General features: G+C 43.4%; 1 long non-coding RNA gene across 1 annotated transcript in view; it reads left to right on the top strand.

Moving 5' to 3' along the window:
- LOC148224191 (uncharacterized) overlaps positions 1-12418 on the top strand; it is a 39944-nt gene extending 27526 nt beyond the window's left edge. The window contains exons 2-3 of the long non-coding RNA XR_015802835.1: positions 5547-5851; positions 12081-12418. This is a non-coding gene — a long non-coding RNA (uncharacterized LOC148224191). The remainder of the gene's footprint in view (positions 1-5546; positions 5852-12080) is intronic.
- Positions 12419-17485: the final 5067 nt, after the last annotated feature.

Raw genomic sequence — 17485 nt, 5'->3', positions numbered from 1 at the left:
CACGAGATGGGCAACACCTCATAAATGTAGAAGGCTTCCTGTGCACATGCAGTGGGTGCTGCTTTTTTGCAGATTTTAAAAGTTATGCCATAGGTGGGTGCCTGGAAGAAACCTGATTTCAACTTCAGAGAATACTTTGGGACTGAACTATCTCTATCTGAGAGAAGTGGTGACAGACAGGCTTGTCACCAGCAAATGTCTTGACAGGGACAGTGTTGGCAAGGGCAGGGATTCCTCCCAGAAAACCATGTGAGCCATGTGAGAGGCTGAGGAAGAGCCAACAAAAAGCATGAGGTAGTTGTTATTCCTGTTAGCTGGTTTACTTCTCAGTGTAACAAACCCATGTTTACTTATGATATCTACACAGCACCTTTGTGTGTTTCATTGTGGCAACAAAAAAGTGACACAAGGACGTGCCCCTTTTCCCCTTCCCTTGGGCATAAAGGGAAATCAAAGCTGGAAAACAGGTCCCAGCTGCCTAAGTGGTATTCTTGCCCTTCAGTGGCTCCCTGGATTGGACCAGGTCAAATATATATGTGGCTGTAAAAATATGAATGAAAAGAAGTGAAACATTAATTCAAACCCTGAATAGTCTCTGTGAAGGGTAGGATAAAGGATGACTGACTGGTTTGGGTGCAGTCCTAGCTGTCTGCAGCAGTGGGAATGGAATTGAAATGGAGTTAGTTCACTAAGTGAATTGCACATCCCCAGAGACCTGGGTGGATCCCCCCAGGGAATAGTGAGAGCATCCATGACAGTTTATTCTCTTTGGAGTCTCTAGGCATCGCTCTCATAGCAAAAGCACCTTTCTCACACATTGATGGTGCTTCTGCTGCCTTCTTCAGTGGGGACTGATTTGGGTCTCCCATGAAACAGCAACACGTGCCAAGGACTTTGCTTGTGCCCAAGTTCACACATCCCCAAGCCTACACCCAAACTGCCATGTTCCCTTTACTGTGTCCTTCTGCCCCATATTTACTTCTCTCTTCTTTGTCTGGTGCCTCTTGGCTTCTCCACAGTTATGGGATGTCTGACCTTTAAAATATTGAGCCCTAAAAACCTGCTGGAATAGTTAAAATACAGCACTGGAACACCATGCTCAGCAGAGCACCTGCTTTTGTCTGTTTTGTTCTTCATCTGTTGACAAATTCTTGTCCTTAAGATGAGTTGGCCATATCAGGGTGTGCCAGAGCACAAACCCACCACAACAGGCACTGCTGGGAGCTGCTGCTGCCCCAAGTGAGGCAGGTACTCAACTCTATGGGCGATGCTCGGGAGTGATCAGTTTTGTTATCAAATATAAGGCATCCAGGCTGACTGTTAGGCTTCATCTGATCACAAGGCAGGCTTTTATTAATCCCTTATCAATGTAGTGCTTTTGATTGAAATCTGTCTCTCTCTTTCTGTGTTCTCCCCCCTTTTCCTTGCTGGATATAAAAGACAATGGAAGGGATAGGGCCAAACTGCTCTTCTGCAGACAAGAAGCCAATTGTCTAAAAACAACACGTCATTCAAGACCACGGGAGACTGAGGACAGTAGCAGGAGCATGAATATACAAAAGTGTCTACTGTTAAGGCCACAGCTTTAAGTGTTTAAATTCAAATCACATTTCCATTTGAGGTTCGAATTTATGGCAAGAACGCACACACAAGGGTTTCAGTGTTCTAAATAAATCTCATCTGACTTCTCAGGGTATTCCTCATGGCAGCACATCAGAGCTGAGTGCAAGGGAGACTTGCTTTCCTTGCTCTATGAAGCAAAAATATTGAAGTAGGTTATTTTGGTTTGGTTTGTGCTCTGTGTTAGTAAATAAGGCAGCCTGTCATATCTAGGCTCTGGTTTTCTGATTGTGAGGTTAGTCCTTGGCTTGAAACACTGTTGTTCTTGGACCTTTGCCTTGAGCTGAAGGGCTCATATGTGTGGAGGAAGAGGAGGAACCGAGCTAAAAATAAAGTGGAACAAAACTCTGCTTATTGCCATGGAGTAGATAATGTTTTCCTAGATGTCTCGGCAGCCCTGTCCTTGCAGGCAGTGTGGACTGGCACAGTCTGCTTTCACCACATGGGAGGTGTAATTATCTGTATCACATATCACCTTCCTCATATTTTGCTCTGTGCTCTATCTAATATTTTGCTCATGCTGGTCACAGCAACAGCAAGAGAAACAGGCTCCACTTTCCATTACACATCAAGCATGGAGCATTTGCACTGCAGACGTAAGAGACAGGTCAAGTTCCTTCTCTCTTTCGTGTCCCTCAGCATCACCCTGTTGTGTCTGCTCCTGCCACGGCCCTGAACTGATGGAAGATGCTGAGAGCTGCAGGGACTGCAGCACAAAATACCTGTGTGTTCACAGAACCTGGATCAAAAGCACTCCCTGTCTCCCTTTGTGGAAAAGCACTGAAGGCAGGGAAGGAGGGACTTCTGCACCAAGGGCCACAGCACTCTCTGTGACAGGACTTGGTACCCACAGGAGCTGAGCAGATGTTAGATTGCTTATGGGAGCAATGAGAATATCCCAAATTACATCAGATGAGCTACAAACTGGATGTGAGGCAACTGCCATTAGTCAGGATTTAGAAGAAAGCTTTTGTTGGATGAGACATTCCCTCCTTGCCTACTTCCAGGCTTTGAGTACATGACCCTAAACCCTCACCTATGAAACCCTGTTGGTGCTGGGTACCTGGCTAAGATTGACTCAGTGCACAAATTGCCCTGTTCAGTATAGATGCCAGAGAGAGACAGGTAAAATATTCAGATGTTCAAATATTTTCCATGAAAATCTCCCAGCTGAGGTTATCTTTGACCAGCATATCAACATCTGCCACCACACTGATAAACGGTGACCAAGGAAAGATCACAGAGGCCACATCCTCTGCCTGCCCAGCCATGCTCCTCTTGCACTGATAAAACATTCCTGCAGCCTTACAAGTTCAAAGAAATGGATAAAGAGCTTCTATCAGCAATGTGGTTTTAGTCAGATTGTTGTGAATAGTTTATGCACAGTATCACAAGGTGCTCAGTTTCTGAAATATTGGTACAAGCAGAATACAATTTAAAGTTTGGGTTTAGTGTCTCAGTACTGAGCCATGGTGCACTTTTAGACATTTTAGAAACCAATCTGTAATAATATTTCTCTGTGTGAATAAAACAGAGCACCGGTGATGCCTCTGGTGTCCTTTCCCAACACACACTGCCTGTGCTCAGTGGGCCAGTGGCTGTCTCTTGAGGATCAAACCAGGGTATCTGCATGGAAAATTCCCAGGTCTGGCATTAGAGTGTGGTTATATTATTAGCACACCCTGTTTCTTCTTTTAGGGCAGCTAATTGAGAAGCTGCAGCAGAAATGTCTTTTCCTGAGTCCCCAAAACCACGGAGGTCCCTTTTCCTTTGCAGCAGTAATTGAGAACATGTAGTCAGATTGCCTCTGGGAGTGGTGAGTTATTAAAAATCAGGCACTTGAGTACTGGTTTTGTGAGCTGGAACGATGGTAAAGGGCAAACAGGCAAGTCCCTTGTGCAGAAACCTCAGGCTGGGCATGACCTGTTGCCAAATGCAGCTGTGTGGTGCTTCAAGTGTCTTATTCTAAAGTTCTCTTCATGACTAGGAAAGGGGCTTGTGCACCCAAAAGGATGGATGATTTCCTTCCTGTGTGGGCAGTTATTTTAGTAAAAGATGCAATCTCTTCTTACAAACTTTGTCTCATTTAGTGGGCAGCAGTAGTTTTAGTGTCATGTGGGTCATGAAGTGCAGGAATTGTCCATCTGCATCTCAGTCCTGGGTCTGTGCATTACCCCTCTATGAAATGGGCGCTGAAACACCCTCTACCATCACTCTTTTCAACAACTAAGGCATTCTCTTTTTCTCTTCCTAGTACATTTAGTGCCTCACAGATTACTAACCCTTAAATCACTTCCCTCCCCTTGGCTACTGTGCATTGCATCCATGCTGGTTGCAGTAGGAGTGGGGTGGCCAGGTGGAGTTCCCACACCAGCTCCATCCCTGCAGCTACTGGAAATTCAGGTGGTGTAGACAGTGTCATCACAGAATTATGGAATGTCCTGAGCTGGCAGTGACCCTCAAGGACCACTGAGTCCAGCCCTGGTCCTGCACAGAACATCCCCCAAGAGTCACACCACGTTCCTGAGAGCATTGTCCAAACTCTTCTTGAGCTCTGTCAGGCTTGGTGCTGTGACCACTGCCCTGGGGAGCCTGTTCCAGTGCCCAGCCACCCTCTGGGTGAAGAAACTTTTCCTAATATCCAACCTAAACCTTCCCTGACACACCTTCATGCCATTCCCTCGGGTCCTGTCACTGGTCACCAGAGAGAAGAGATCAGTGCCTGCCCCTCTGCTTCCCCTCGTGAGGGAGTTGTGTTGTTTGCACATGACCTGGGACAACTTTCCTAAGACTCATCTGGATGCAATATGACTCACATGACTTCTCTGTGTTATGGAAACAGAATGGAGAGCTTTTTCAAAATGTAGGAACCACACTTTCTCATGTCCCATATTTTGCAATAGTCAAACCAATTATCACATCGGTAAAAACATGAAAAACAGTTTCACTGTTACAGTAATTACTGAGAATACATGGCCGTAGTTGTTGAAAATGTGCTATCTACATCTACAAACATCTTACCAAGTGCCAAAATACTTTACTTAAAAGAATCTTGTCTTTTTTCAAGCAACCACATTGTTACAAATAACCACAGTGGTGATAAACAAGTGTACTTGCTTCTGTGGTAGTGGCTCAAATTGTGCTTTCAAGATGAATGTCTGAATATTATCAGATAGATACAGATTTTAAATCTGTATTGTCATAAATGTGAATGAGGTTTGCCTTAGCAGCTGGGAAAACATATTTAGAGCTGGGAATAAATTAATATGAATAAGAGGATGTGTGGGGAGCTGTTTAATACTGCTGGGAGCAGAAACACCAGTTTTTTCAGTTAATAAAAACAAAATATTTGCATCCACATTTTAAGATATGGACCTAAGAGTGACTGAAGGCTGCTGTATAGATGTTTTTGTTGGTAGGATTTTGTCAGCAAAGACCACAATAGAGACAGCACTTGTAATGATAAAACTTACCTTCTAGAGAGATAAAAATCCCCCAATGAATGTGATTAATACAGTAAAAAGACTCTACTGCCACTGTCGGTTCTGCAAGTGCAGGTGGCTTATTTTGCCACTTTTGTTTCATCAGTGGGAGAGTATTTTTCTTGTCCTTGTGGCTCCACATTTGGTTTCAAAGAGACCATGACTGGAAGCCTTCACCTGAGCAGCCTGGAGGTGACTGTGTAGAGTGGCTGTATGGTCACATAACTGGGAGGAAAATATCCCTGCCCTGAGTCTGCAACATTATTTCAAATGCAATAAAGCATTGAGCCTTGATTTAGTTTTAAAACTTAACGAAACACCACTACACAGGTGTTTCAGGAGCCCTGCTGGCTTCCCTTGCTCTTCATAAAGTTGCTCAACTATCTTCTGCTGTGTTTTGGTTTAATTCTCATGGGAAAAGTTTACCCTTTTGTTTCTTTGTAGCTCACTAAATGCTGACAGCCAGCACAACATTGTGCAAGACATGGGAGAAGGGAAAAGAGAGCAGGAAAAGAACTCAGAGGAAACTTAACAGAGGATGTACCCACCAAGGTAACCAGAAAGCAGCTCTAAAAAAAATCCTGGGACATGTATCAGCCTGATGTTTCATGGACAGATAAAATTAAGCTAATTTACACTGATGACTTAATTGCATTTCTGCGGAGTCCAACTGCAAAGATCCTATTTGCCATCACGTTCAGCATCTTGGATTCGTACATGTGACATCCCCTGAAAAGAGAGAGACTCAGGTAAGGCACAGTAAGGTCAGCCTTGTTTCTCTTAGTGAGCTGCCAGGCTGTTGTTTCCCATCACACTCTCCGTGGTGGCTCAGGGATGCTGAGAGCTGAGGCTGTGGTGGCTCAGGGATGCTGAAAGCAGGCCCGATGCATGTCAATAGTGTTGATGTTACGCCTGGTTTGGCACACGCAAGGGACTCTGCCCTGCCCGTCCCTGCATCCAAACAGTGTCTCAGAGTGACATTTCAGGGCTCTTTTTCAGACCCCTTCATCCATGGAAGGAGTAGGCAAAGGAAGCTGGGAGACAGATGTGCAGCTGATGCAAACACAAATCTTCCTAATGAGCTCAGTGGAGCTGAACCAGTTCCATCAGCAGGAGAAATTTTCCTTTTTTCCCAGGTCAGAAATGGTGACCTGCAGCCCAGCTCACCCATACCCAGCCTGAGCACTGTCATTTGCTCCCAGGAACATATTCTGTATGTTTGTATACAGAACATATCTGTGTTTTCAGAAAGGGGCAGTGAAGGCCCAAGGGAGGAGCTGAGGGCACAGAGCTGGAGCACCAAAGACAGTGCTGTTGATTAACAACCTTGGTGGCTGCTGGGTTTCTTCTTGGGTGGCTCAGTTTGACAAAGTGTGAGGCACTGATTTGATGTTCTTCTGTATGGCAAGGATGCATTGTATTAGCCAGCAAAAGCCTGGATATGTGTAATCCTTTACAGCTCACCCATCCCCTCCTTAGCAGACACTTTGCTTTTTTGTTATAGGGGCTAATAAAAAAATAAATTTATATTTTTACATCATCAGCTACAACAAAGCTTTAGGGACTTCCTGAGAATCTGAAAATCTGATTGCAAAAAGACATCTCCAGCAGTTAAAACTCAGGGTTGAGCTTTGAACTTTCACCACATTTTAAAACCATGTCAGCAGCTGTAATTGCATCCAGTTTGAGATCATTGCCATAATTAATCTTAATTAAAATATACTTAACTTAAACCTTGTGAAGGTTTCTTTTGTGTCCACCAATATTTACATGTGATAGAACATCACTCACATGCAATTTTGCAGTTTGATATTGACTCACACAGCACCTGCCAGCTTAGCCATGCTTTGAAAATTCAAAATATGCTCCTGCAAGCAGGTTGTAGTGAATGCCAGTGCAATGGTTACATAAACAGAGGAATCGACTGTCATGTGTACATGCAGTTTTGTAAACACCACACGACACGTGTCCTCGCACGTGCTGACAGGTTTTTATGGCATGCAGGGGATTGATTTTGCTGTGCCCTCATCAATCTATTCCATGTGATGATCTCAGTTTGAGGTGATGATGCGCTGTGGACAGGGATTTGATCCACGCTTCCAAAATCTTTGGAACTCTGGATGTTTGAGTGACAAATTAATCTCCTGCTCACCCGAACTGGAGCCAGCCCCAGCTGCTGTGTCGTTCACTTTTGGGGATATGTGAAAAACAGTGAGTGCAGCTACAAGTGACTTGAGAGTCCGAAACGTTTGGTATAGAAATAAAAGTGTTCTTAGAAGAAGAGGAGAGGCCATTTTAAGACTTAACTGGCTTTAGTGTCACTATACATTCCTTTGGCAACTGCCTGCAGGGTTGAACCAAGTGATATTATTCCCTTCAGAGAATAAAGAGATATATAAAGAGATTCTGACACAGAAATCAGAAAACCAGCAAGTACATAAAGGTGTGATACTATTCATTAGCTTATGAGAACCTCATTTGGATTTATTAGAAAATTAAACACAAGTATTTCTTTCATATATTCGAAACAAATGCCTGGAGAACATAAATTATTTACCATACAAATCTCCATATAAGCAGACTCCCATGTTTAGGTAAGGCTGGAAATAGTATTAATTGAAAAAATATTGATTGAAAATTGCTTGTCTTCCTGAAATTTACTGCCTCCTTGAATTAGTATTCCTCATGGTAAGTGCTTGTCAAGCACATGGCCAGTAAATAACGCGGGTGGTGTAAACACAGCTATGTGATCAGGAAGTTAAAAAAGGTTTGCTAATGCCTTTTGGGGGGTCTTCCTGTTTCCCAGATGAAGAGTTTTCCTGCCCAGAACACTCTCAGATATCTGTACGAGCCCGTGTTGGCTCAGCCAACAGTTCACCTCTGTTCTGCAGATTTTAGCCACAGGAATCGTTTCCAGTTCCGCTTCCCTATTGCCTCCCATTCTCCAAGGGGAACGGGTGCCGTCAGGAATACCCAGTGTTACTATTGTTGTTGCTAAACCAAATGAGAAAAAAGTTGAAAAAGCTCTTGAATGGCCTCCTGGAAGCCAGTGTTTAACTCCTGGTGTTGGGATGAAAAACACAGGTTTTTCTATACCCTGGGAAGCATCCAACACTAGTCTGCATCAGAATTGCTGAACAGACTGGACCTTGAGAATGAGCCAGGAGATTAATTCCTACTTTCCTGTCACAACCTCCTTCCTCTAGGAGGTGGAAAACAAGCCAAAAACCCCTAAAGCAGTGTGTCTGGCCTTTGCTGTTGGCTGCCAGGGCCCTGAGTGCACCCATTGAATGGCTCCTGGGATCCCCACTCACACCATTCCCACCCCTGGCTGCTCCTTATGTGCCTGCTGGATGCCTCCATCTGGTCAAAGACCCAGTGCTAGGTCACCTCATGTGCCACCAAGCTGCTCCCTGGCACGGCCACCTGCCTCCATCTCTTGGGCAATCCATCCATCCATCCTAGCTCCCCTTTGTTAAAGGGCAGGAATTTGTTCTGGACTAAAATACTTTATTGTCAGTATGCTTGGGGAGCTGGCCAGCCTTTGTCACACAGAGATGGTCTTTACGAAGAGAGATGTTGGAATTTTGTACAGGGAACAGGGTGACCTCTTCTTGACTGCTACCGAATTGTAGGGAGGTAAACAAGTAAACCAGGGTCAGGACAAAAAGAGGTGGTGCCCCATGGAAGCATCGGTGGAGCTTAGGACCTCGGGGAGTCTTTTCCAAAGGGTGGTGTTTGGACAGTGTTTCACGAGTTCAAAGGGAAGATGGCAAAGTGCCTGGAGGAGAGGCCCTTTGGTTACTGAATGACAAAGTGCAGCAGGCTCTGGAAGCCCCCGAGCTGAACACCAGGAGAAAATTTTAGGGACAGAAGGATCATGTTACACTTGTGCCACCTGGGCACAGAATGATGGGCCAGAAGAGTCCTTGTCTGGAGTGACCGTGGCCACCTTGTTACCTCGTTGGTGGCCTTCAGGAACAAAACACAGCCTCTGAAAGATGGTTCACAGAGATCACCTCTTGCTGAGGTCCTGCCTCTGCAGAGGACAAATTATTGCATTTCCAGAATTAATGATTTAGTTTTCAGAACAGGAGGACTTGGGACAACACTGCTGCCTTCTTGTGTGGATCCTTGGCAACAAGAAGTGCTTTTTTGGTGATCGATTTGGATGGAGTGCCTTATTGGTGGCTCAGACCTGTTCATATAGGAACAGTGAACAGCACCAAAAATAAGTTTCAACATTATTTGACTGACTTTTTTTCTTTTCAAATGAACCCTCAAGTAAGGAGTAGCAGTTTCTATGTTTCATTCTGATCCACTGAAGCTCCAAATTCCAAGTTGCAGTAAAGAGGAAAAACAACAGCGTGGTTTCATACCACTTCAGACATGCCAGTGGAATAATTAATTTGGTCCTCTTGATGATCTTCCATGTTTCCAAGTCAAAACTGATTTGAGCAAGACATCAGTTCAGAGAGAATTAAATGCAGTTTTTGTTCATTGTGATAATTAAAAAAAATTGTTTTTCTGTCAGTCCCCTGAGTTTGTTTGATGTTTTTCTCTCAGACAAAGGGGTCAGTGCCAGAACGGATGTCAAACAACGTAACATGAAACGTTAACGATGATTTGCATTTTATTTTGTTTCTCATCATGTCTCTCATCAGGCTCCCATCTCCCCACTGACTCTCTCAGGATGACTGTGTACTTTCCACGTGGGTTGGAGGCTTTCCTCCACCCCCAGGTTTTGGCCAAGGCACCTGAAGTGTCTGGAGGCCTTGTGCTCTCCAAGAAAGGCAAACAATGCAATTTTGTTAATGCAACATCCTTTATGCGTAGATTAAACAGAAATAGATGGATCCTCAGCTATGACAGAGTCTATCCCCAAGCAAATGCCAGGATGTATGAGTCCACTGGACAGCTGGAATCAGGTTTAGGCAGTAATCCCTGCCAGCTGTTGCACAGATGTGCATGCCAGAAGCATTTATAGTTGGGGAAGGTTAACAGGCACCATCTAAGAAAGTCCTCCTCTCTTTGCCCACAGCACAACCCCTCCAGTGGGATGTAGTACCAACGTCTGTGGATTTCTGAATAACTCTCCAAATCATATGAATCTAAAGATTTTTGGTGATAAAATGTAATGGTCTACGGAAGTGAAGAGCAGGTGCACACCTCAGAGCCTGATTTTGATCTAAGTAACACTGTCCAAGTCGTGTAGCTGTAAATCAGGAGTGGCTTTCAGAAGAGAGATACAACAGAGAAATGAGGCAGGAAACAATGCTCTTAACAGGCAGAGCTTGCAGGTTTGCCAGCAGGACTGCCAGGAAGTGCAGGTGCTCTGCAGAGTGGGGTCACAGTGACAGCTGCTTCTCCCCAGATGAGTTACAATGATTTTTATAGCAACTGCTCCAGTCCCAGGGCAGAAAGTCCTCTAAAAGGTTCTCCAGTTACCATCCTGGGACCACAGGCTTTGGCTGACTGGGAGAAAAGGTGCTAGAGCTTGAACTCTGGTCCCTTCTGCCTCCTTGGAAGGGCCAGGGAAAGCCCCTCAGGTTGCATTGGCAGAAGTAGCCCCTATCAAATATGGGAAATTAGTGTGCAGAAGGTGCTTTTGACTTTGTGCACCCAACTGGAGATGTTCTCACAGACTACAGAAAGGAATGAAATTGCTCTGAGGCAGATTCTGGCATCCTAAACCAAGCAAGATGCACAGGAAAATCCCGGGAAATTTACTCAAATGAGGATTACTGTGCTTGAGCCTAGACATTTGTCACTAGTCTTCTTCGCCTTGTTGCAACCCCAGATATTCTAACCTGAACAAAGCCCATTCTTTTGCTGAACTTCATGCACACCTATAACAAAGTGGATTTATACTGAATATTTAGTATAATCTTACAGTTCAAATATATATATATATATATACACATAGTTAAATTATGTGTATACAGAATACACATATATTCACACATATAAAAGGTTTATATACACACACACACATATGCAATAATCTCAGCTTCAAAAGACAAAGGAAATTTAGAGGTAGAATACAACCAGTAACTCATAGTGTTTCTGAAAGCCTTTTATGAGGGTAACCCTGAATAAGTTAAACAGTCCAATTCAGAAACACCAGCTTGAATATTTTCAGGGGCATATGGAGAAAATTCCTTGCAATGATTACAGAGATGTAAACTGCTGCTGAGTGGTAACCAATGCTACATGCAAATGTGGAAATTGCTTGTTAAGTGTAATGTTCAGTGATAAGTGTTTTGATTACAGTAGTTTTAGGGAAATCTGATACATGGCAGCAGCAAGATCAAAGGAATATTAATTCCACCTTGGATCATCTCAAGCCTTGAGACTGGCAGAAGATAGAGGAAACTTTTCTCTCCTCGATACTCTAAGTTTGAGTAGATCTGAATTATTTAGGATTTTACAGGTGAAAGAAAGATCAGGACATCAAGGCAGTGATAGCCTGTCAAAGTCAGAGTGCAGAACCACCCCACTGGCACCGCCAGCTCTCCAAAACTCAGCAGGCAGCTTCATTGGCCAAAACCTAATCCTGCACTGGAAAAAGAAAAGGAAATCTTGGTCATAAAACCACAACTTTTCCCCAAGGATGTAGGAGCAATATTTGTCATGAAACTATTTTTTTCTGAAGACACTGGAAATAAGATGTGGAGAAATGCCTTCTGGTGAGGGGCTCCATAGCTCAGAGACCAAGCTCACGGGGTCATGGTGTTGGGTCTTCCTCCCCAGCACCAACTCTGTGCAAAGTGGCCTCTTAAAACTGGCTCTGATTACAGATTATGCCCTGGAGGACAGTCTATGTCTCTTCCCACTCTGTTCCCTCTCTCACCTTGGATTTGAGCTTGGGAGCCTCTCATGCATATCCAAGTTATCAGATGCATTTGCATCTCAACTCTATTTTTTTTATTTGCCTTTGATCTCTGATTCAATCCTCTTCTTTTTTTTCCCTGACAGATTCATATGAGGGCAAAACACTTTATTCTTGAAAAGTACAAATGGAAAGTAAGTAACAAAATGTGGGGAATATACACTGCTAATTCCTGACATTTTAATAAACTCTGTGGTCTCATTCTGGCACTGAGTACCTCTGGTCAATGCAGTCCCCTTAGGGCAATGACAGGCTCATAAATGAATCTCAGACAGCATTTTTGTGGATTTTCTCCATTGCATATTCAACACAGACTTGTGCTTGGTGAACAAAAAAGGGTTGAAGGACTGTCTTTAACTGGACACCAAAATTTTGTTTATCCCAAAAGAGAGCCAACAATAATAACCTAAGGAAGGAGAGGGAGGATGCCTGTTCTTTGGTTCCTGACTAAAACCATCCTCACATGGGGATCAGGACATTTTCTAGACATACTTGTGCAGACACATGATGCACAGAATTGCTTTTAGTCCTTCCAACGTTCAGCGCATCCTCCATCTTATCTGCATTTTATCAGTTTGTAAATTCCCATTCACAAACGGAAGCATCCCTGGGGAGCTTCCATCATCTGCTTCCAGCTGGATGCCATGGCAATATGAGTCTGAGAGGTGTTGTGCTGCACATTCCTTTGCTGAGAGAGACCTGCCAGCCCTGCTTGGGCCGTGGCAGCTGCCAAAGCCACCCAGCTGAAGGGCTGGAGATGCCACTCGAGCCTCTCAAGGGCCATTCCCCAGCAGGATGTGTCAGCCTGTGTAGAGATCTACACCCCCAGTCGTTATTGGCACAACTACCTCAGATACCTGGCAGATCCATGATCCACAGGCCTAATATTAGCAAGCCAGCTGTTGGCACTTTGATAGTGAAGTGGATTAAAACCTTGATAATCCGTGAGTGATGGGTATTATAAATGTGCCTAAAAAGACTGGCTTGCAGAGAAAAGGCTTTCTATGCTCAACCAGGACCATTAGTGGCATACAGTTTGCTGGCTGCAGTAAGTACATGAGTATACCAACCAAACAAAATGCTGCATGATCATTATGCTGCCCTTTATCAACTGGAAGGCACCTTCCTGAATGCCACAGAGAAATGCACCAGCTGCTGTTGAATAGGCTTTCTTCCCTCCAAATAAGACCATAGCCAACAGGACATCTGAGTCCAGATTGTTTTCCAGCCCCTCATCCATCTCCTGCTCTGACTCATGAGATTATACCCAGCATCAATGGACTGAAGAGAACAAATTTTATGCCATAACCAGGAGTTTCAACACAGTTGATCCTTCTGCCCAGCACATCCCGCCCAGGCAATGAAAGAATGAAATAGTATTTTTTGTCTACAGAATAAAGAAGCCATTTCAATCACCCTTCTCTCCCATGCCTTTTATACTCTGAGTAATGGCAATGTCACAGGTCAATATCTTTATCTACTTGGTATGCCTTCATTCTCTTTCTCCAAGTCAGCCCCTCAGAAACAGCCAGCAGGAGTCTTACCAGCCCCCAGCATGTGGGGATAAGAGTTTCAGCATTCTTCCCCTGAAAAAGAATGTTTAATGAAAATGTGGTTTTGACTGTCAGAGACTGTGCAGCAACCAGACACGAGGTCCTTGAACATTATCTTTCTAACATTTCAAGACAGGGAGCCTGTCTGAAATCATTGACTGGAAAAGGCTGTGACTTTTCATTTCATGACGGAATATCATCCATGTTATGGTGAATTTCTTAGCTTTCTTGAAAAAATCATTGGGAATTGGTTTGTACCAAATCAGCCATTGGTATTTGCCTCAACTTCAGGAATGGGAGGAGATTCAGACAAAGGGTAAATTCCCTGCCGAACCAGGCTGCAAACCCACAATTTTCAATGTACCTGGAGTCTGAAACCATATTGGCCACAGACAGGAAGGATCAGAACTCCACACTACTCTTCTTATGAGCTCATACCATATCATGAAGTCACTGGAACTGGTAGTTTGTACTGCATTAGTCAACACCTTGCTACCAGTGATGGCATAACTATATAGCAATCTCTTGACATAGAAGCTTTGGTTGTAGATTAAGCCCAGCTGGGCATTAAGCCACTCTGACACAGCTGCTCTCTCAACCCTCTTCTCTCCACACCTGGTATAATGGGGAGAAGAATCAAAGCAAACCTTGTAGGTTAGAGAGATAGAGAACAGTTTAATAGAGAGATAGGAACAGTTTAATAATGGAAAATAAGGTAAAATTCAGCAATTAGGGTGAATAATAATGATAATTAAAAGGGAGAAAACAAGTGACACATAACACAATTGCTCTCCAGCTGCTGACAGATGCCAGATCCCACCTTCCTGAACCCAGATTATCCCCTCTTCCAGGTAACTGCCCTCAGTTTATATACTGGATATAATGCTCTATAGTTTGGAATATACCTTTGGTCAGTTCCAACCTTCCAACTATGCTCCCTATCAGGTTTTTTGGCAGAATGTGAGACAAGAAAAAAGTCCTTGACTTAGGATAAACATGAATTAGCAAAACAAAAAACATCAGTGTGCTATCAACACCGTTCTTATTCCAAATCCAAAACACAGCACTGCAACAGCTACTAAGAAGAAATTAACTCTGTCCTAGCTGAAACCATTGCACCAAGTACCCAGGAAGACACAAGGAGCTGGCAGGCTGATCATTGCCTTGCTTTGCCTCACGCCAGGCACTCCTCGGTTTGTAAGTGCCACGTGCAAAGGGGACGTTCAGAGTGCGTGTCCCAGACCTGTGCTCCCAGCCCTGGAAAGCTTGTGCATTCCTCTTGCTGAACATGAGGATGGCATTACCTGTAGCGTGAGTCCAAAAACATCTGACAGCACAGATCTTCCGTGCTGTTCCTAATTTGGCCAAAACACATCCTGGTGGCAGGATGAAAGCAAATGTCTCTGAGGATTATTTCAGAGGTGCTGAACCCCAGCCCACCACTGTAGAATGAGGAGATGCTGTTCCCCTCCCAATCCCCCCCGTATGAACTCATCTATATTAGAGGAGATTATAATCACCAGCTGCCTCAGATGGTGTTTTGAAGCTAAGCACTTGTAAATGCTTGAAGATATTTGTATTAAAGATAGGCTAAGCAAAAGCTGGTATGAGAAGTAAAGCTTATAACATGCAGAAAGCTTTCAGGTTTTTCATTGGACTTTAAACCATACCTTTTCTTTTGAATTATAATGTTTAACCATAAAATATTGTTACCGAGAGGCACCATAATGAGTATTTTGAATTGAAATCAAAATAGTTTATTTTAAAAGTACTCAAGCTCTCTTCAAGCTACCAAGTCTTTAGTCAGATATTTGACCTTAAATCAGAATTTGAACTACTGCCATTTGTCTTAAAATTTTAAGCATCAGCATAAAAATGAACCACAAGTAAATTCATTTCAAGTACTGCTGAATACAAGTTGAAAGCCAATTGTTAAACAAGCAACTACTCTCCTAATCACAACAAAAACAGAGTGCCATAACACAAGGTGAAAATAAGCAGAAAGCAAACAGAACACACCATTGATCGAGTCCTTCATTATCTAGGATAGCTTTTAATGGAGGAACCTGCCTGTGTGTCACTGCTCTTATCTCTCCAAAGGCAGTATGCACACACTGTAAAAATCAGTCTCTTCATTTTCTGCTTGAAAAGATCACCGTGAAAAAAAAGTGTCAGGGAGTGTAGGTCATGCTGATTTATTGGCAATTAAACCTGCAGGATTTCTGCACTCCTTTCAAAACAAAGTATCTCTGGGTAATTCAGCCTGGCACATTACATAGTGGGCTAGATACTAAAAGGCATGAATCTTTTTGTTTGTGCACAACAAAAACAATTGACTTAGTCTTATTTAGGAAATTGCTACTATTTTCTGTAAGGTATTTGTTTTACCCATAAAGAGAGAGAGGTAAGTTACCTCTCAACAGTGCATGATTCTTTCCAGTAGTGAAGATGCTCATTTTACTCCTCATCTTTTGTTGAGGATAGCAAGTCTACAGACAAACTTCTCCTGCTTAAGAGTAAATAGATGACAGTGCTAAATATATGATATCTTGCTAAGGTAGACCACATTTGCTTTGCTTCATGATTGATTTGTCCATTCTTGAGTAAGTTCTTCTGCACAAGCTTTCAAACAAGACTGCATCTTGTCTTGTCGTTGTGTATATTTTCCAGCTGTATTATTTAGAAGATATAAGAAAAAAAGTCACCCTCAAGTTACACAGCTAAACTGGAAAACATATTCACTATTCTGTTTTTGCAGAACCATTTCACACAGGTTTAGGCTTACATCATTTACTGAGCTAGCATGAAATATACCAGACAAGCAGGTGCAATTAGGATTGATATTCCCACTCAAAGTGTTTCCCAGAGTAGCAGTATTCTCAGATTCTTTCTAATAAAGGTAACTTAGCTCTGCAAACATTTTTGGAGATATGATATTGAAAAGTCCCAATGTTTTGATGGTAATTCAATTAATTTAATTCAGTTCTTGAACATGTGACATGGGAGGAATACTGCAATTAACACTGCACATTTTTCCAATCAGTGGTTGTATGGTTGAGAAATCATCTAAATATTAGTTTTTACAGGTAACATTACCCCTATGACTTCCTTTATAGTTTACCTGCTTGTCTGAGGTCTGGATCTACACTGGTGAGATGTTCATAGAAAGGTGGGTCTCAGCAGATGTTAACAGACTGTCAGTCCTAGGAAGAGCTGCTAAGGGGAAAAGGAAAAAGCTGAGGGCATATTCATGAGTGACTGTGGACCTGTCTGTATATAGCTTCAACAAGAATGAGAACAAGAACTTCAGCACTGACTCCCATTCAGGACATAGAAAGAGTTGAGAGAGAGGAAGCGTGGCAGGCAGCGGGGTGGTGCAAGAATAAATGCCACACACTGCACAATGTCCCTCGTGGCTTTGCCTAGGGCAAGAGAACAGATCAGATTCTGAACTAGGCTGGTGGTAGCAGACAGCCAAGCAGGAGACATTGCCAGCTAGAAACCGCAAGCAGAAAGTTACGGTGTGGGAGCTGAATAGGCAGACATACCAACTTGGGAGTAATAGGAAGTCCCTTTGAAGTTATTGCTTCAAAAGGGGCTGTCAATAGTCAATGTAAATCAGAGCTGCTGCTTGCAACAAGAATTCCTAGAAGAAGCAGGTGTCTAACCAGTGCTGGGCCAGCATTTCTCTCATAGCATCTCTGGGCAGAAAGAAAAGTTAGCCAGAGCCATGAACAGCAGCCTGGTTTGCTCCCGTGGAAGAGACAATGCTATTTCTGGATGGATTAACCTGTTAACTCTTATGCGAGCTTTTTACAAGGTGATACACCAGGTGTAGGTCACCAGGATCAAAGGGCTGTGATTTCATGAGAAGTGCTGAGACAGTATGAAGCCTGGCTGACTGTTCACACACGTGGCAGATATCCCAGCACAGTAAC

The sequence above is a fragment of the Sturnus vulgaris genome, chromosome 3, assembly GCF_052056855.1.
Source record: "Sturnus vulgaris isolate bStuVul1 chromosome 3, bStuVul1.hap1, whole genome shotgun sequence".
Lineage (NCBI taxonomy): Eukaryota > Metazoa > Chordata > Aves > Passeriformes > Sturnidae > Sturnus > Sturnus vulgaris.
The sequence above is the reverse complement of the archived record's forward strand: the minus strand, read 5'-3'. Positions and strand labels throughout refer to the sequence as shown.